At 37.3% G+C, this 20,818-nt stretch overlaps 1 pseudogene; it reads right to left on the bottom strand.

Annotated features, from left to right (window-relative positions):
- Nucleotides 1–5,508: 5,508 nt before the first annotated feature.
- Nucleotides 5,509–5,640, bottom strand: LOC112627325 (annotated as a pseudogene).
- Nucleotides 5,641–20,818: the final 15,178 nt, after the last annotated feature.

The following is a 20,818-nucleotide window of genomic DNA, read 5'->3' as shown; positions in this document are numbered from 1 at the left end:
TGTAGTCCCAGCTGCTTGGAAGACTGAGGTAGGAGAATCACTTGAACTCAGGAGGTGAAGGTTGCAGTGAGCCGAGATCGCACCATTGCACTCCAGCCTTGGTGACAGAGTAAGACTGTCTCTCAAAAAAGTAATAATAATAATAAAGAAGTAGGGACTCCAAAAATATGTCTTTTGAACTGCCCCCAAAGCTTTTAAACTGCTATTTCCAACCCTTGCATTGACTACCATATTTTGAGTTTTATATGTATTATCTCACTGTTTCTTGACATTAGCTTGGCAAAAATGAATGATATATTCCCAATTTATAGATCTGAAAATACATACATCACTTTATGCTAAGGTACAATGTGATCTTAGAAGTTTACGGCAAGAAATATTTATTTCCTGCTCACATTACAGGTCTACATTGTGAATCAACTGTTTCTGTGCTCAACATCTTCTGTTTACTGAGACCAAAGCTGAAGGAACAACCCTTAACTATGACACACCAGTACCGATCTTTTAACAAAGGAAAAGACCAATATTAGTGCCATAAGATGGCTCTTAGAGCTTCTGTTCACATTATGTTGGCTAAATGTTACATGGCCAAATGTACTATAATGGAGGGATGTCTAATGCTCCCTCAGAGAGACGTACCATGAGCCATGCAGGCATGGGAAGGTATGTGTCATTCTCTCACTATGAGGACCTGCAAATATATTGAACCTCATGAAACTAAGACTTTAAAAAGTTGGTGTAACTTGCAGGTCATGTAACAGAGCCACCCAGGTTGCAGTGCAGTGGTGTGATAGTGGTTCATCGTAACCTTGAACTCCCAGCTCAAGTGATCCTCCTGCCTCAGCCTCCTGAGTAGTTGGGACTACATGCACACACTGGCTAATAATTTTAATTTTTTTTAAGAGATGAGGCCTTGCTATATTGCCCAGGCTGGTCTTGAACTCTCAATCTCAAGCAATCTTCCCAGCTGACCTCCTAAACTGTTGGTATTATAGGCATGAGCCGCTGCGCCCAACAACAATGAATTCTGGGCAACAAAGCCCAGAACCTAGGCTTTTTACATTCCACTTAGTTTCCCCTTTCATGAGTCTTGAAAAGGCAAGACTGATTGTGATTCATCTTAATTGTAGGAAATGCTCTTTGGAGGGAACAGGGAATCTAAAGAGTATGTGGTTGTAGAAAAGAGAGAAAGAATGATACATACATAGAGGTACAGAGACAGAGACCCACAGATATGAACTGCGGAGAGATGCAGACAGATATTGATAGCTTAGTCTTCCCTCATTCTGTAGTTATAGAAGAGGATAAATTCTGAATTTCTCTCTGAATTTATGATATGCCTCCCTAAATATGGAGAAACATATCAATAAAAGTCTGAGGAGTCATGCAACACATCACTTGGCATTTATTAAATACACCGTGGATAAAGCACTAAACTAAGTTCTCCAGAAAGACGTCAATCAGGCTGGCCATGGTGGCTCATGCCTATAATCCCAGAACTTCGGGAGTCCAAGGTGGGTGGATCATTTGAGGTCAGGAGTTCGAGACCAGCCTGGCGAACATGGTGAAACCCCATTTCTACTAAAAAAAAAATACAAGAATTAGCAGGGTGAGGTGGTATGCACCTGTAATCCCAGCTACTCGGGAGGCTGAGGCAGGAGAATTGTTTGAACCCAGGAGGAAGAGGTTGCAGTGAGCCGAGATCACACCACTGCACTCCAGCCTGGGCAATGGAGTGAGACTCTTTCTCAAAAAAAAAAAAAAAAAAAAAAAAAAAAAGAAAAGAACAGAACAGAAAAGAAAAAGAAAAGAAAGACAACAATCCTACTGCAACCCATATGCAACAATATGAGAATGCATACAACCCAAACAACAAATGCTTAAGCCCTATAAGGGCAATTTCAGAAGAGCCGCTAATTGGGAAGTTATCCTCAATGCAAGTTAAGCTCAACTAATGTCAATTTTAAACAAGAGTTTGCAAACATGACCACATGGCTCCTCTTGCTATTCTGCCATGAGCAGTTCTTGCCCCTCTGGGTTTACTTCCCTGGAGTGCTTTAGTATACTAGTATTTCTGTATTAAAATTGAAGGAAATGCAATACAGAGGAACTGGTCCCCTTGCCTAGAGCTGTAACATCAATCAATGGAAGAGGGTAGACTTCAGTAGTCACTGAGTCCCAGTCATCCTCTTCTGTCCTTGGAATGGTTCTGACAGAATGTCACTTGCCCAAAGTCAAACTTCTTTGAGATATTTCTTCTAAAATCTTTGTAAGGTAATAATTGGAGGAGACTGCATGCAGCAAAGAAAAGAAGATAATTATTTGGCATTCTACACATGACAGAACTAATTAATTGTCTGTCCTTTTTAAAGAAATGCTGTCACTTTAAGTCTGCACTTAAGCTGTGTTTTAAGAAGCTGGTTGCTAAGTGTATCTAGGGAAACCTGGCAAAAAACTGTTTGTAAGTACATTTTATTTTACCTTATATAGAATATGTCAAATACCAGTAGGCAGAGGTCAGGAAAGAGAAAATACATAAAAGATCAGGTTTTTAAGATTGTATAGTATGATTCTCAGCTTGAGCACAGCTGTGTCCACTGCTGAGAGTTAAGATATGTCAAGGCCATAGCTTGGGAACTACTGGGAAATCTATGTGCATGGAAGCCTAATGGGACCCCGAGGAAATAACTGAACCTGTCGCCGGGCGCGGTGGCTCAAGCTTGTAATCCCAGCACTTTGGGAGGCCGAGACGGGCGGATCACGAGGTCGGGAGATCGAGACCATCCTGGCTAACACGGTGAAACCCCGTCTCTACTAAAAAATACAAAAACTAGCCGGGCGAGGTGGCGGGCTCCTGTAGTCCCAGCTACTCCGGAGGCTGAGGCAGGAGAATGGCGTAAACCTGGGAGGCGGAGCTTGCAGTGAGCTGAGATCCGGCCACAGCACTCCAGCCTGGGCGACAGAGCCAGACTCCGTCTCAAAAAAAAAAAAAAAAATAACTGAACCTGTCTACATTGCTGGGGTTCAGACATACTCGCACAGTTCTGGAAAACTGAAAGGCCAGACAGAAGTGTATCAGCAGGAGAAGAGTAGGAGGGTAGGGAGTGGGCTGATAGCAAATGTGTTCCCCAAAAGACAGCCAGCATTCACACTGGCTCAGAGAAAATACAATGGAACATGTATTCACGTAAATGCAGCAAGGGGGCTATAATTACAAAATGAAATTTCAATTTCTCAAAGGCAGGTGCTGTCAGTGTCCTGCTTCATTCACCAACAACCATGGTGGACATTCCCATGCATGCTGACAGCCCATCGTGGACATTCCTGTGCATGGCCGACAGCCTTTCAGAGTCTACATGTCTCTGTTTTTCAGTCTTGGGGCTTTCTGCAGAGTTGTGGGAGCTCGTTCAGTGCTATGGGATGGCCCCAAAATGCTGGAGATTTAACCCCCAGGGACATCCTTTAACAAGTGAGATATGAGAGTCAGTGGATAAATACCCAACCTTCCCAGACACCCAGTAGGAGAATTCCGAGTCGTATTCTAACCAATATTTCAGAGAGTTCCTGGTAGGATGGAACCACTGTTCCTCCATACACACAGTGTTTAATACACCTTTGTTGGTGCTTCCTCCTCCTCTCTCTCTCTCCACTCCTTTACTTTTGCTTCCTGCAAACACTTCACAAATAAACCACCTGCTCCCACATTCTTGCCCCAGAGTCTGACTTTTGAGGAATCTAATCCAACTGAACTCAGTGTCTCATTGGGCCTAAATAACTCAACTTTTGAACTCCATTGAAAGAGTGTAATACAAAGAGTAAAAAGACTTTATCATCCACTCTGCCAGACCACCTCAAATCACTGGTACCATGAAGATTCAAGGTGGTCACCAACAAATAAATGCACACCTACTAGGTAAGTGAGAGAGAACAGAGTCCTTGCCAGACAGTTCCAAAGAGCATTGGGGTACAATATGAGCTAAAGAGCAGAGGCAGCCCTCACTACCCTCTTGGGGTGACAGGTGCCACTTCAAGAGATCAGCTGAGGGATGTGAGTCAGTGAAGATTAGGGGCATGTTAAGGTCCCAGAGGAGGAGAGAAATATAGGGAAATGTAAATGTAAGTGTATTTACTCCTATGTTGCTTAGATAGTGAATATTTTGAAATTATAAATGGTAATTGGGAAAAGCAAAATCTGACACAGAAATGAAAACATTCTGTGTCTTGTTATTGATCAAGGCAATTGTGGTTATTTCTTCCTGGGGGCCAGGTTTTAGGAAATGAGTGTTGAGCAGATCACAGGCAGCAAAACATAGAGAGCTAAAGAGAAAATAGGAAGTAATGAAGAACCACCCAAGTAGTGTACCAAAGAAGAGAAGAGTCACTGAGAGTATTTCCAAAACTGAGCTTTTGGTGAAGGATTATCTCCAAAGTTAAGGCGAGAAACAGACACAAGAGATTAAAGAGAAATCAACGTAATAATTAAAACAACTAAGAAGTAGTAAGGTGAGCTACTAGTATATAAGTTTAAATTTCCAATTTTGAAGGAGATGTTGCATTTAGAAATTGTTAAGTTTTGCTTAGCAGGAACCCAAAAGCCATAAAGGAGATAAACATGTTTCACCGTACCAAATAAAAACATCTGTTGGGAGGCTAAGGCAGAAGAATCGCTTGAACCAGGGAGGCGGAGGTTGCAGTCAGCCGAGATCACGCCACTACACTCCAGCCTGGAGGACAGAGCAAGACTCCATCTCAAAACAAACAAACAAAATTGTAGGCTTTTTTGTTTACAAAAAACATTACACCCAAAATAAAAAAAAAAAAAAAATTATTCGAATGCCTAAAATAGTTAATTTATGAAGAGCTTTTGCAAGCCAATAAGTAAAAGATAAGAAAACTAATTTTAAAATGCATCTAAGGATCCCACTGGATAGTTCACAGAGGAAACCCTAGTATCAATAAATATTTAAATGAGATATTTCCCTCGATGGCCCTCTATGCCTCTACATGTCACTGCTGCTTTAGCATGGACTCTGGCCTGGGCTGCCAGTCATTTGGTCCCCTTTGATGGTTTTCTCAGGCCCTTCTTGTAAGAGGAAGACATTTAAGAAATTCTACTCTTCCTGATCCAGCATCAGGGTGAAAGAGATACAAGACAAGCACAGCTTTCTACTTCTAAGATTGACAGTATCTTATGACACAACTCCAGTTACTTTATTAGCAGTCTATTTTATCTGCCTCACTTAAAATGCTACTGGTGCTTACATCTAAAAACAATTTCTATTATATATTCAGATCTTATTCTTGCCTTATAAATTACCCTATTCTAGCATCAAGGAGGTGTATAAGGAAGAAAACTCCACCTGTTACCTTAGCGTCAAAATTCCTAGACTGCTACAAATTTTAATGAATGTATATTCCAATTTTATGAGATACAGAAGTATAAATCAACTTAAGTCAGCAGTTTTTTATTTATCATTAATTTTTATTTTCTTACTAACAAAGTTTAGTTTCCATACAGACTGTCCAAAAAATGCCAATCCAAACTATATTTCAATAGTTGTATTGGGAAAAGTTTTCAATTAGCAGTAATCATGCCTCAGATGGAGCTCGTTGGTCATAATACTGCCACTGAGCAAAGCTAAGGAGGTTTATTTTATTTTGATTTATTTTTCCATTTTGTATAGTTTAAATGTTTCTTCCCTCCAAAATTCATGTTGAAATGTAATTCCCAATGTGATAGTGTTGAGAGATGTGGACTATTTAAGAAGCACTGGGTCATGAGGGCTCTGCCCTCATGAATGAATTAATCCATTCACAGCTTATTGGTTATCAGGTAATGGGACTGGTAATTGTATAAAAAGAAGAGGGATCTGAGTTAGCATGTTAGCATACTCATTCTGCTTGCCGTGTAAGGTATGCAACCTCAGGACTCTGTAGAGTTCCAACAAGCAAGAAGGCTCTTACTGTGCCCCCATGACAATGGACTTCCAGCCTTCACTGTGAGAAATAAATTTCATTTCTTAGAAGGCAGGCTAAGATGCTAATACAAATGTGAATTTGTGGGCAAACATATGCAATTTAACTTGAACTGAGATCTTTCCTCCACATCTTGGTAATGAGCTTAGTAATAACCCAAGTCTCCTTCAGACCAAACCTTAGACCTCAAAATCCAAACAACAAAATAATTGCACAAGGAGAGAATCACTCTACAAGCAAATGCATTTCTCAGTAATGAATACTCTGTGGTATACAACTGGACAAAAAGAGGGATTCAGCCAGAGATAATATGCTCAAGGCTGGGTATTATTAGCTAGTTCATTCATTGCATGAAAAGGATTGCCTCTGTGGCCACAAATAAATTCCAGATCCTCTGATGTCATGAAGATTTTTTGTCTTCTTGAAAAAGAGACAGTACTAGAATTCCACTCTATTGATTTCCAACTCTAAAAGGACTCTTGAAGTAAAGATATGGACAGAGGGTCTTGCGCAAAAAGGGATGGTTAGATTTACCTACTGTATTCTCTCCCTACCATTCTAAAACAAGGTTTGCTATAGGTTGTCAAATATATACACAGGCTATACATTTATAGCATATATCAGAACTAGAAGGAAGTAGCTTACCTGAGCTAGAAGACATGGAGGAAGTTAGGAAAATTGCTACACTAGACTCCATCTTTCCAGGGTGCTGGACCTTGACCTACATCATCTCATCTCTGAGATGAGATAATTTATGCTTAAGATAATTTATGCTTAATGTCACTGCCTCTTTCTTTTTGTGTCTTTGAAAATAGAAGAAAAAAGACACCCAAGAGAGATTTCATGAAAAGTCGAAATATATTTAATGCATGGTTATTGGCCTACATATGGCCAAGGTCTATTTAGTTCAAACTGCTAAGTATCTTCACTGGTTCTCAAGAAATCCCCAGCTTTGGTTCCACTGCTCTGACTTTTCTGTACCATTTTAATCGTTCCAGTGAGATGCTGCACAGTGAATAGCCAAGCACTGAAAAACCAGCAATTTGCCGATTTGACCATTATAACCAAACAAGAAATACAGAAATATTCCCTACTCAAAGCAGAAAAAAACTATATTTCTTATAAATAATGCAGTTTTAAGTATTCTGTTATAAGAAACAAAAATCAGACCAAGACATTTTTATTTCTTTATTATTATTGATGTCATTGTTGTTATCGTTATTGATCTACTTGATGTAACAGAGACAGATGGAGATGTTGCAGGACAGTTCTCCAGGTGACCTTGGTCTTACTCAGTTGTCCTCCCTTCCCCACTTGTAGTTCTCAATAATAAATGTAGAATTTGCTGAGAATGCAAAACTCTGAAATGGGGGGTACTGACCAGAATAGCCCAGGCTGTGTTCCAGGGACCCCTAGAAACAGGATATCCTTCACTGATTTAATTCAGTGTGTCATTAGCCCTCAGGTTATAAAACCTACATCAGGCTGGGCGTGGTGGCTCACGTAATCCCAGCACTTTGGGAGGCCGAGGCAGGTGAATGACCTGAGGTCAGGAGTTCGAGACCAGCCTGGCCAACACGGTGAAACCCTATCTCTACTAAAAATACAAAAATTAGCCCAGTATGGTGGCACATGCCTGTAATCCCTGCTACTTGGGAGGCTAAGGCAGGAGAATAGCTTGAACCAAGGAGGCGGAAATTGCAGTGAGCTGAGATCATGCCATTGCACTGGGGAACAAGAGAGAAACTCTGTCTCAAAAAAGAAAAAAAACCCTAAGTCAGACTGATTTCTGGGGTTCCTCAGCTGCAGTGCAAGCGAGGTACATGCAGATGAGAATCCCTCTATCCTGGGCAGCTTTTCTGAGCCTTTGGGGACAGACTCAGAATGAATCCTGGGCTTCTACCACCTGTGTTTTCAATATGTAAGTAATAAACCTGCATCACGTAACTTGTGATGTGTGTGGGCGTTCTGTCTCACCAGCCTCAGATAAGCTGGTAACCAGTGTACAGTGAGCCTGCTTCACAGACGTGTGCTAAAGTCTGCTCCTATGACTGTAATTTTGTCAATTTCTTCTTGAATTTTTAATATCTTTAGTTGTATATATTTCATAGACTTTATTTAATGATTCAACAGTTATGGCTGTGATATTTTCACTGTGGAAATTTAATCTTTGTCAACATTTTAAAACATCTTCCTCTCATATTATCATTTTTGTATTGTGTTTTCTAATCTTAACATGGATAAGCCAGTATCTTTCAGTTGGCATTTGTCTGACATATCTTCCACTCATTTCTTTGTTTTTTTAGCCTTTCAATTTCTGAAGAAGTAAACAGGTTTAATAACACCCACACAGTCTTTGAAAAGGTCTACAAATCAAAATAGTGAGCCAAACAGGTCTCCCTTTTGTGAGACGGAACAGACAGAGAAAAATATATTTTATTGTGCTGGGGGGAATACAGTTGGTGAGAAAGGACAGAAGCATGCTAGTGGGGGCCACAGGAAGCTCTCTGCTTTGCTAGTGCTGTTTTTGTAGTTATTGAAATTGTGAGCAGTCACTGAATAACTGTGATCTTAGAGAGGTTCCTCAACCTCTCTGTCTCTCAGGCCTACCTTGTCTATAAAATCAGGATGATGACAACACGTAATTTCTAGGACAGTTGTGAGGATTAAGAAGGTTAATACAAGTAAAATGCGTATACCAACTCCTGATACATCACAAGTGTTCACAAAACGTGAGGTAATATTATTTCTAATGTTACTTATGTCACAATCTTTGTTCCATTCCAATTGTTTTCCAATTTTCCTTCAGCTATGGAGCCTGTCATTGGACATTTAGGGGTATTGGTGATAGGTTAAAGCTGCAGTTGTCGGTAGGAATGTGAACCCATTAAACTGTACTTGCTGTTTTATTCTTTTAAGTTTTAACCTGGTAGAAAATGCTGTACTTGGCATGATCATTTTTTCCCCACAATATTAAAAGGTATATAGAAATAGATTATCTTAGACCTCCTCAAGCCTCCCTTCCCAAGACAAAAATGTGTAACCAGGTTTGTATAGTCTTTCTGAAGCATTCTGTAAACGCTTTAAAATAAAAAGTTCAAGGGAAAAAGAAATTCAAAAGGCAGCTCTCCATCTTTACACACGCTCTTGCCCTTATTAATACCTGTTGTGTATGGTATAATTTTTTTCCTATTATAAATTTACCGTAGTTTACTTATCTAGCAGAGTATTCCACCAGCAGTCTATTGATAAGACAGTTAATGTATTCCCTGGTTTATTAATTATTTTATTTGCAAAAAAAGAAAAAGTCACAATGAATATCCTTGCACATTTAAATGCACGTTTTCTGTAGGATACAGTTTTGAAAATATAGTTCTAGGCCAAGAGTATGAGTACTTCTAATTTTGGCAAATATTGCCAAGTTGCCTTCAATGGAGTTTCCACCATTTACATTTCCAGCAATAGTGTGTAAGTAGAGAATTCTGTTTTTCCCATACACTTGCTCTCAGTATATTATCAAACCTTTTTATCTTTGCCAGCCTGATACTGTAAACAGTTTTTCATTACAATTTTAACTTACTTGTCTTTTATTAAGAATGAGATCTGACAGGACGCAGTTGCTCACACCTACAATCCCAACACTTTGGGAGGCTGAGGCAAGAGGATAATTTAAGCCCAGGAATTTCAGACCAGCCTGGGCAACATGGTGAAACCCTGTCTCTAAAAAAATAAAAATAAAAATAAAATTTAAAAAAAAGCCAAGTATTAGTCAGGCATGGTGGTGTATGCCTATAGTCCCAGCTTCTCAGGAGGCTGAGGTGGGAAGATTGCCTGAGTCCGGGAGGTCGAGGCTGCAGTGGGCTGTGTTTGCACCACTGTGCTCCAGCCAGGTTGACTCAAAGCTGTTTGAGACAGCCAGATCCTGTCTCAAAACAAAAACAAAAACAAAAACAAAAAAAATACGAGATTGGTGGCTGCATTTTCCACCATCATCTAACATTTGTGCTCGTGAGATGGTGTATGTGAATACGTCAGTCTTTGCTGAGCTGTATGCTTTGAAGCTTTATGGTTGGCAGCCGAAATCTTAGTTTTTTCTTGCTTATCACAGAAATATTTTTAAAAAACCAAACTTCAGCTTTCTTAACCTAATATTTTTGTTTCTCTTATTTCATACTTTTTAAACCAATTCAATAACATCTCTAAATTGCAGTGGCCGCAAAAGTTCTCAGGGAATTTTTACACATCTATTAATTTTCTTTTCTGTGAAAATATACTAAGAAAATGTAAAGAAGGAAATCCTTTTCTGCTTGCCTACAGCAATTTAAAGTCCTCTGATGAATGGTTAGCTGGTAAAGCAAGGCCTCCAAAGCAAGGAAAATAGAATGATTAGGTTCTGTATTTTAAATTAGGAATGTCTACTCTGAATATATAAGCAATCAGATAGCCATTTATGCAGAAGTAAGAGGAGCTAAAGATTAATTCATTTTATCAAGCATAAAAATGCAACTTTTCCCAAAGAATAAAACTTCCTTTAAAGAAGATTATAATATTTAAATTGTGGTATTTTCCATATTATTTTTTTTCTACTCAGGACTAAGTATAAATACACAGGCATATGTTTTGACAAAGAAAAGAAAATATATTTTTAGCCTGAAAACTGAATCACAAAATGCCAATAAATCTGAATATGGTTATTAATATGAACCATTTCTTACAGAGGTGAGTATTCCTCAGATGAGTTGATATTTCTATTTATAATCTAAAACACATAGATTGTCTAAAAACTCTTGTTATAGCTCATTGCTCTGTTACAGCATGTACAATGACAATACTTGAATCAATGAATAAGTTGTGCTGAACAATTTTATTGTTATGTTAAATGGTAAAGATTTCCCCCAATGTGTGTTTCCTGTATTCACATTCTTGTCTCTGTTAAAAAGATTCTGGTTTAATCTAATTTTTCCAAAATGATTTATCTGAACCTTTCACTGGAATTTCTAAATAAATTAAGAAGAATAAAACACTCTAGAACATGCATCTGAAGATTGCACTGTTAGATAAACCTTTATTAGTAAAGAGAATCAATAGTTCATCGAGTTATTATTTTGACTACTATATTTACATATTGATAAAATGGAAAAGATGTATAATATAAGACAGAAGTGACAAGAATCCCCAGAAAGAAGTTCAAAAGAGTGCTTTTTATTAAAACACATCCTTACTCTATGAGAAACTTTTTCGCCAAAATGTATTGAAATATCTGACATGTTTGAGTTAATTTAGAGAAGACTTAAGAAACAGGTGGGGGAATATAGAAATAAAATATTTATTAGTTGGCACTTTAGGAGGCCAAGGGGGGACAGATCATGAGGTCACAAGATCGAGACCATCAAGATCACCTTGGTCACAAGAGGCCAAGGGGGAACAGATCATGAGGTCACAAGATCGAGACCACAAGATCGAGGCCAACATGGTAAAACTCCGTCTCTACTAAAAATACAAAAACTAGCTGGGAGGCATGGTGGCGGGCGCCCATAGTCCCAGCTACTCAGGAGGTTGAGGCAAGAGAATCGCTTGAACCTGGGAGGCAGAGGTTGCAGTGAGCCGAGATCACTCTGCACTCCAGCCCATCAACAGAGTGACAACTCCATCTAAAAAATAAAAAAGGTTATGGTAACAGTGTCAACCAAATTTGCAGAAAAGAAAAGTTATCTTAGTATATGACATAGTATACCACAACTGAGAAATGACTGTTGATGTAATAAAAATTATGATTTGGTTATACTGAGCAAGTGAAAGATGGAAAGTATGAATGGATGTGATGGTAACCTCCTCCTCACAGTGAAAAGTCAATAGTGTTTTAAACTCAATGGTCAAGAAGAAGCAATTGAAGCAAATTACTCAAATTAATAGAAATTAATAAAAAAGTTGTTAAAGGATTTGAAAGAGGTTGCTTCTGGGCACCAGGAAGCATGACACATGGGAGGACAGAGGCATGCTGTTTTTTGAAACAAGAGCTATTTATTCTAACTTATGTTCATGTGTAACTTTCATAAAAGTTACCAAGTTAAAAATAAAAATAAAGGTAATACAAGCTTTAAACTTTTTTCAAAGAATACATAAATAATTGAAATGTAATTTTATGACCTCTATGCCATAAGTGGTCGTTATTAATTCTCTGTTCGAATGTGTGTGTGTGTGTGTGCCACAAACTGTTGATAAGAAGATTTACATGTGGTGGAGGAAGATGAATGTTGCATGAGTATTCTTTCATTGTTTGCCTACATTAATCCGTTAAGGACACTCAGTATCTTTACTTCAGGGTCCAGTGAGATTCTCCAGAGATGGTTCCTTTGCTCTTTGCTCTCCTGCTTGAAAATATCATAACATCTAGGAATTGGAGAGTCAACATAGAGCACACAAATCTTCACTTTCATTCCGCCTACAGTGAGGCATTCTGTTCTAGAAGCGAGACCTTCTCTCTTCTCAGGAACAACCCACCAGCAATGAGCAGGAGCAATGCTGGGCTGCACAGAGTAGAGGAGAGCCCTGGAGGACTAACTTTCTTAAAAAACACTGTTTTTAGTTTACCTTCATCTCCACTTCCAGCAGTGCCTAGTGTCAGCAATTCTCAAGCCCTTTGGAGGTCTCCTGGTGTAAATCAGTTTGCTTAGAACTAGTGTTTTGCTTCTCGTGTCTGATTAGGACTTGGCTTTCTAGGATCTGCTAAGTCAATTACCACTCTTCCATTTGTTCTTCAGTTTCCAGCATTTCATTGCTGATGTCTCCTCTTCCAATCTTTTAGTCTTTGCTTATTTATAACCTTAAAAAGTACCTTTACTGTCATTTTATTTTAGTTTCAGGAGGCAGCAGAGGCTAACACCTAGGCAACTCACCATATTTAACTTTCCAATTTGCATTTTATGATATACTATTGCTTCTAAAAAGCCTTTAAAAATTGATACTAAACTAGAGATATCTGCTAATTTTTCATAATCCCAAAAACACTAGATTTTCTAACAATAGAGATAGAGTCTTTCATTTAAAAACTAAATATAATTGGATAGCAGGCAATACAAACACACTTTAAAGTCATTTTGATAGGATTTTAAACTCAGCCTCTGTACTGGAACTTAGGTAAACTGAGTTTAAAATGTCTGCTCTAGTAAGTGTTGAATATTTGAATCCTAACTTTTGGTATCAGTATCGTAATGGTTTCCTTTCTGCTTTGAAGTAAACAAAAGATCCAAAAAATAAAACAAAAACTTGAACAACTGTGAGACCCATCTACCATTCACAAATTCTCATTGTGTCCGTTAAATCTGAAACACTTCAATTATTAGACACCTGAAATCTATCCTCATAAATGTTTGTTAAGAGATTTAAATTTGAGTACGAAATGAAGGTGGTCATCTTTACAACTAAAAACTGTACCTTCTCTTTCAACATTGTAACTTCTTTTTCAACATATTAGAACAAATTTTGGAATATCCTGGTTTGAAAAGAATTCTTATCAAAGGTGATATATGTAGTGGGCCACGAATATTTAGCACATTATTAGACCTCACTAAATGTCTGGTACATCAAAGAAGCAGCTTTCCCTTGTTACAGTTATCTGTGCCTTCCAAGCAGCGACCTCTTACCATCTGGGTCATCAAAACACAGCAGGGACCAGAGAGGAAAAACAGTCCCTGTTTGACTTGTGAAAGTACATATCAGGAAGGTCCACTTTAGGAAAGGTTGGTGATGAAAATCAAGGGATTTTCTCAGCATTCCTCATAAACTGATATTAAATTACATTGACTATTTGTACAACTGTAAACATCAGGATTTATAACACATACAAGCCAGCACTGATAGAAGGAAAAAGACAATTTCCATGAAATATTCTCACTTGCCTCGGTTTAAGATAAGCAAGCATTCTTCAAGATTGTCTTAACAACAACAAAAAAGGTATGTGCTAGAATCTGTTGGGCCATATCCTCCCCTTATCATTTCAGGGGCATACAAAAACTTCTTGGGAAGAAAATGGTTTGCACAATTTGGAATCATAGTCCAAGGTTATCTTGATGTTTAAATAACAGACTAGTTCCAACACTTCCCATGCTTCCCTCAGGGGCATTATATCACCAATGTTCTGGAATCAAAGAAACCTGTGTTCAAATCCTAGGCCTACCACCTACTTGCTGTGTGTATTTGGGCAACTCAGATGATCTCATGTGTGTACAATTAGAAAGAAATATTAGTTAGAGTTCTTCTGATTGTAAATGCCAGAAACTCTAATAAAGTTGGCTCTAAGCAAAAAAAAAAAAAAAAAAGAAAGAATGTGTGGATTAACATAATTTATTGGCTCTACTCTCCTCTGGGTTGGCTTTGTTTACAGGAGGATTCTCCCCATGGAGCAGCAAAGATGGGCCCCTGCCATTCCAGGTATATGTACTCATGATACTAGACGATCCAGTTAAAAAGGCCCTGTGTCTCTCCCTCAAAAGTCAGACAAATCTCCAAAATGGATTCTGAATGGCTTTTCTTGAGTTCTGCTCACCCTTGAGACAATAACTCTGATAATGGAATTAGATATAGATTGGTGAATTTGATTTATGTCAAAAGGAGATGAAGACACAGTTATAGAATATACCACTGGAATTATTTGGATGGGTAGTTTCAGGAAGAAAAAGATGAAGGCAATTCAAAACGTGCCAGATGTCCATGACATGGTCTACTTACCCCTATTTTATGCTCATCATGACAGATATGTGATCTAACTTCAGTAAAGTACCTGACACAATGACTCTCAGTCTTTATGTTTAAGAAGCTTACTTACAGGATGCAGACATTTCACTTATTTACTTAAACATTTGATTTTTGCCTTTTGCTCAGCAATGTCTCAAGCATCTAACCAGATACTGTCTCTTAAATTTCTAAACATATGATGAACATGATCAATTAAAACTAGTACTTGCAAATAAAATAATCCAAAGTTTTTTTAAAAACAAAGTCTGAAAACCTTAGCAATCAAGATACAGATTGCAAGCAATACACTGAGGTCCTTAACAAATCACAGACTGCCAAAGAGCAGAAGACTGCCCGACTTCAGAATAGGAAGCTACATGGAAGTATCAACTTTAACCTCCACTTGGACTGGCCGAGACAGCAGCCATAAACAGCTGCAGAAACGATTTCAGACTTGGATTTGATGTATTACAGAAATGTCTTGTTGAGTCCTGAAAATGAAATCTGGATGTCAAAATTGCTCTTCAAGCAAATATCTTAAGTTCCCAGAATTAGAGACTGATATTTTTCCTAGGTCACCATCACAATTGTAAGGGTGATTCATACATCCAGTATTTTAACCCAGATACATCTACTTCAGAGAGCCCCTCTTTGCTATTTATGAGATGATGTTTATCAATTAACCAGAGCTGAGTATGTGCTAGAAGGTTGTGTTATAATTTAAGAGTGGACTTGAATCCACATTTGTCTGCTACTGGAAAAGGTGTGGTTAGTTACATTTTAATTGACTTAAGCTTGGATTGTCTATATGCTGCAGTCATCTGGGAAGAGATAGGGAAGAGAGGCATTTCTGGTGGAATATTGTCACAAATATCTGGTAAAAGCAGTTTATGGAAAATTGGATTCTCATCCTTCTGCTTACAGATGAATCAATAAAAATTATTTTAAAGAGAATTCTATAGATCTTTACAACTCTGAATTGGCTGCCACTCAATGCTGCTTTCAATATATAAAAGTCAAAATTATTTCACATTTGAGAACACAGGGCTTTCTCTGTCGGCAACTGTATCACTTGCTGGTCACGCTCTCCCATGGTGCTCTTTTGCAAAAGAATAGCGTAAGTACTGCAAATTATGTAAACTGCTTATTTATTTATTTATTTATTTATTTATTTACTTTTGAGCTGCTTTTTAGAACAACATGAATTCCATAGATTCAAACAAAATTTGACTTCATGCTGAAATGTAAGCAATGTGGCTTCTGTAATTAAGCAACTGTTTTTACTGTACTGGTTTTCTTACTGCCAGCTTCCAAACATTGTTTGCAAAGCTGAAAGGGAATCTGCTATTAGCCTACTTGTAACACACATCACTTTATGGGGGGCATTGTGGAGATCATTTCCCAGACTCAAGATAACCACACTATCTTTTTGGGAAAAATATTTCTCTTAGTTTTGCTGGATCCTGGGTTGGCTATGTGCTACTTTTAATCTTGGAAACTTCTTTAAAGTTTTAAAGATTGTAACAGAATAATCTTCTTATGGAGCAGACATAGTTTAAATCTGGGAATTTTGCATGTGGTTAAACAAGGAGGAAATTTGTTTTGCTGATTTTCTGGGGTTGATTATTTTTACGCATGATAATATTATTTATCAAAGATAAATAGAGCCTTAGAACCCTAAAGACCCTAAGAGTCCTTCAAGGGTGGAATAGGATGATGGTATATAAAGAGATTTATTAAAGGATGTAAAATTACAGTTAAATAAGAGAATAAATTCTAGTGTTCTATAGCACCATAGGATAACTACGGTTACTTATCCTATATAATTAACTATATATTTTATAGAAAGACATATATTATATATATACTGCATATGAGATATGGACTTGTAACTATATATGATATATAGTTATGTCTAACTATATATTATAGTTAATTATATAGGATATAGTTATATTATATATAGTATAACTATATACAGTTATATAGTCCTATATAGTTATATAGTCCTATATATTTTATTATATATAGGATAACTATATCCTGTATGTTATATGGTTAGCTTATTAACAATATAATATGTAATTATATATTATGTAATTTCAAATAACTAAAAGGAGCATATTGAATGTTCCCAACATAAAGAAATGATCAATGTTTGAGATGATGGACAAGCTAATTACCCTAGTCTGGTCATCACACCTTAAAAATATCCAAACATCACTATGTACCCCTTAAATATGTACAATTACTATATGAAAATTTAAAGTAAAATAAAAAATATAATGAAAAATAAAAGTAATAATGAACTGAAACAAGCATTGGCACCCCAAGTGGGGAAAAACCTAAGTACATATAATATCAAGAAAAATTCAATTCCCATTATTTAGGTACTGATACTGAATAATAAAATTCAGAAGTATTCATCACTCATGCAAAGGAAGCAAAGGAGCAAAGGAAGGTGAAAAGTTATATAATAGAAAACAGCCTCAGAGGAAGGTGAAAAGTTTCCAAACAGAAGATGACCTTAAGTGAGAGGTGAAAAAGTTTTATAATAGAAGAAAATCTCCAGCTAACCATTGATAATTCCATATGGTGAATAAGATATAAATAAACTTCTTTTTCTCAAGTAGCTTATAATCTAACTAGAAACAAGACATTGAAAGATATAAAAGCAAAAATACCATGAAACATAAAACTGATTACTAACAAAAAGTGCTATAAAAACTCATTGTTGGGTTTAAAAGGAAACATTCAGAATTTTAAGTTGAGAGAAGCATGCAAAGAGTGGTAAAATTTAATTTGGGCCACAAAGGAGTGGGATTTTGATAGAGAAATGTGTTGAAGACCCCCTGGGTAGGGAAAACTAAGTGAGCAAAGACATGGAGGAAAACAACATTAAAGGAATAGTGATTAGATAAGTTGGATTGGATTAAAAGGTTTGTGTGAGAAAAGGAGATTAGCTCAAAAGATTTATAAAAGGTAAATTGTGTGAGCCCTCATATGCAGAAGAAAGGGATTTAATCTCTAACGTGAGGGAGATTAACCTTAAAGAAGATTGATGGATGCAGGGTGAACTGGAAGAAGGACAAACTGAAAGCACAGGGAGTATAAGCTAATCTATGTGTGGCCCTTTCAGATTCAGTGCAATTGACTGATCTCACAGCGGATGGAGCTGGCGCAGTATCTATCAATGGGAATGGAAAGGAAGGGATGGATTCAGGAGACATGGCAAAGGAATGCCTGATTAAAGTAGAGGATATCAGACTTTCTGGGTCTGGGTGGCTGGAAAGCGGTGGTGATACAGTAGGAAAAAAAAGGAGTGGGGGGAGATCAAAGAGATGTTTTTATAAGAGAAAAAAGAATGCATTTAATTTTGAAAACAAGTTTTGTGAACTGATGTCCAGTGAGGAGCTCAGAATCTGGGGCTGGAGAAATATATCTGGTGCCTGCCCTCATAGAGTTAATAGGTGAACTACAAATGAAGAAAATGACCCCTAAGGGAGAGGGTATAAAGAAGAAAACTGAACCTCAGGAATGCCCATGTCTCGGGACAGCAAGCTAAAGAAAGAGGAGGCGGCAATGAAAAAAGAAACTAGATAGACAAGATGTTCAGAGACACAAACCAAGGGCTGAGAGAGTTTTCAGAAGCGAAGAGCTCTCCTTTGGATCCACCAAGTCCTCTTAAGGTAAAGAGGCCATTTCTGCTCCCCACAGTGTAGTAACCGTAACAGGAACAGGCTGCCCTGCAGGTTCATCTCTGCCAGTGTCCAGGTAGACAAATGCATTCTTGGGGAGTATTTTATGCCCAATTGGCTGCTCAAATTAAGCCACAGTCTCCCATTGTTTTTATCTGTAGTAGCACCAACACTTTGATCTCAAAAACTAAAAAGGAAAAAAGAAAGAAGGGACAAAGGGAGGGAGAAAGGAGATAATATTAAATAATATAAGATGCTATAGGAAGATTAAGTAGTATGAGGATTATCGTAAAAGAAACAATGTCTTCTGAGAAGACAGAGAGGACACCTGAAGTAGAAGACAAACACTATTCTTTAAGCAAAGCTGTGTTAATAGTTAAAATGTCAACTATCTTCACTGTTATAAGGCAAAAAGAGAAGAAATCTGGGAATTTTCTATAGCCCAATACATTGAATTTAACTTTGCAGATTTCAATAACTGTGAGGATGGCCTTTAATTTATACTACAAAATATGCATTCATAGTAGACTAGTGAAAAATGTTACATGATTTTTGTAGCATCAGTTTTAAGTGGAAGCCAAAAGGGAGCATTACTCAATACTTAAAAGAAAGTTTTCTCTTTATTAATTTGGAAGCATTATAATAACTTGGGTGGTCAAAATTTTGCCCAGTGAAAACCAACACCAAGAGCGTCCTAATTGACTAAGCACACTATTCTATTTTAAAATATTCAGCGAAAATGTCTTAGGCTTGGAATTGAACTGTTCAATGTCTCTTTCCCTCATATTACGTCCTATAATAATTAAAACTTCGATTTCTCTCTGAGGAATATTTAACGCCATCTTTCTCACTTTCTTCAAACAATAAATGTGGCTGCTACATCAATCATAGATTCCTAAAGCTAAAATAAATCTCAGGATCATCAAGTCTTAGATTCAGAATAAAAGATATTACCTAAACTAGCTTAATCAGAGAAGTACATTCCAATAGTTTTAAAAATAACTTTAGGTTTTTAATATCTGTTGGCTCTGCAATGAGCTACCAAGTCATTTTGTTACCATTTGGGCTCATCCGTGCAATCTTTATTTTTATTTATTTATGTTTTTTGTTTTTGTTTTTGAGATGGAGTCTCACTCTTTCGCCAGGCCGGAATGCAGTGGCACGACCTCGGCTCACTGCAACCTCCTCCTCCCAGGTCCAAGCGATTCTCCTGCCTCAGCCTCTGGAGTAGCTGGACGCATGCCACCACGCCCAGCTAATTTTTGTATTGTTAATAGAGACGGGGTTTCACCATGTTGGCCAGGATGGTCTCGATGTCTTGATTTTGTGATCTGCCCGCCTCAGCCTCCCAAAGTGCTGAGATTAAAGGCGTGAGCCACCGACCCTGGCCCATCCTTGTAATTTATCTGGTAACACTCTTTCTATGTTTATAATAAAAGCACTGAGAGATTTCCCAAAACACAACTTTTAAAATATTAAATATATGCATTCACATATACATAAACAAACAAATATAAATATGCCAGTTAGAATTGGATCTTGCTGTAGCAACAGAGTCCTAAAAGAATAGTGCAGTGCCTTACACAAGCATTTTATTGTTCTCATATAAAAGGTAGGAGCATGTAATACAGACAATTAAGGCAGCTTTGATCCTAGGCTTCTACCATCTTTTGTTTCTTTAATAGGGCCTCCATTTCCAAGGTCTCTGCGTGTTCCAAGATGACAGCCTTAAATTACATTTGCCCAAATAAATGTGATTTCCAATATTCCACATTATAAATAACTCTGTAATGAATTCATTTGCGTGTACACTTTTGTTTATATCTCCCTTTTCCCCTCAGAATAAAGTTCTAGTGCCAAAATGTCATCCAGAAAGAGTATAACAAATTATAACTTTACCAGCAGCCTATAACGGTATCTTTTTTGCCAGCACATGCCTTTGACAAAATTGAATGTATCATTCTCTCAGTTATTTGACAGGTGAAAAAATTTTTTAATAATTTTAACTTATACTTCTTTGGTCATAAGTGACCTTGAGCAACTTTTGTGAATACTAACTAATCATATTTATTCTACTGCAAATAGTCCTGATACTCTAATAATTTGTTTGAAATTGGAATGAGAAAATCATGTGAAAACACTTTGCATATTATCAGATGCTCTGTAAATGTGAGATGTTGTTAGTGTTACTGTCTTCTTAATAATAAGAATATCTTTCTACTTTCAGAATTAGTGTTCAAATCAAGTATAATATTTATTATATGTGACAGTGCTAAGAAAACTTAATATACTTCATAGGTAGAAAGCATTATTATTTTTGGAGATATTCAAAACCTTCCTAATTCTTCAACTAACTGTCACAAATGAAAGATGGGGAAAAGCATCAAAGTAAGAAAGCAGTTTTTATACTG

The sequence above is a fragment of the Theropithecus gelada genome, chromosome 6 (assembly GCF_003255815.1).
Source record: "Theropithecus gelada isolate Dixy chromosome 6, Tgel_1.0, whole genome shotgun sequence".
NCBI lineage: Eukaryota > Metazoa > Chordata > Mammalia > Primates > Cercopithecidae > Theropithecus > Theropithecus gelada.
Note: the sequence above shows the minus strand (reverse complement) of the source record. Positions and strands in the feature narration are given on the sequence as shown.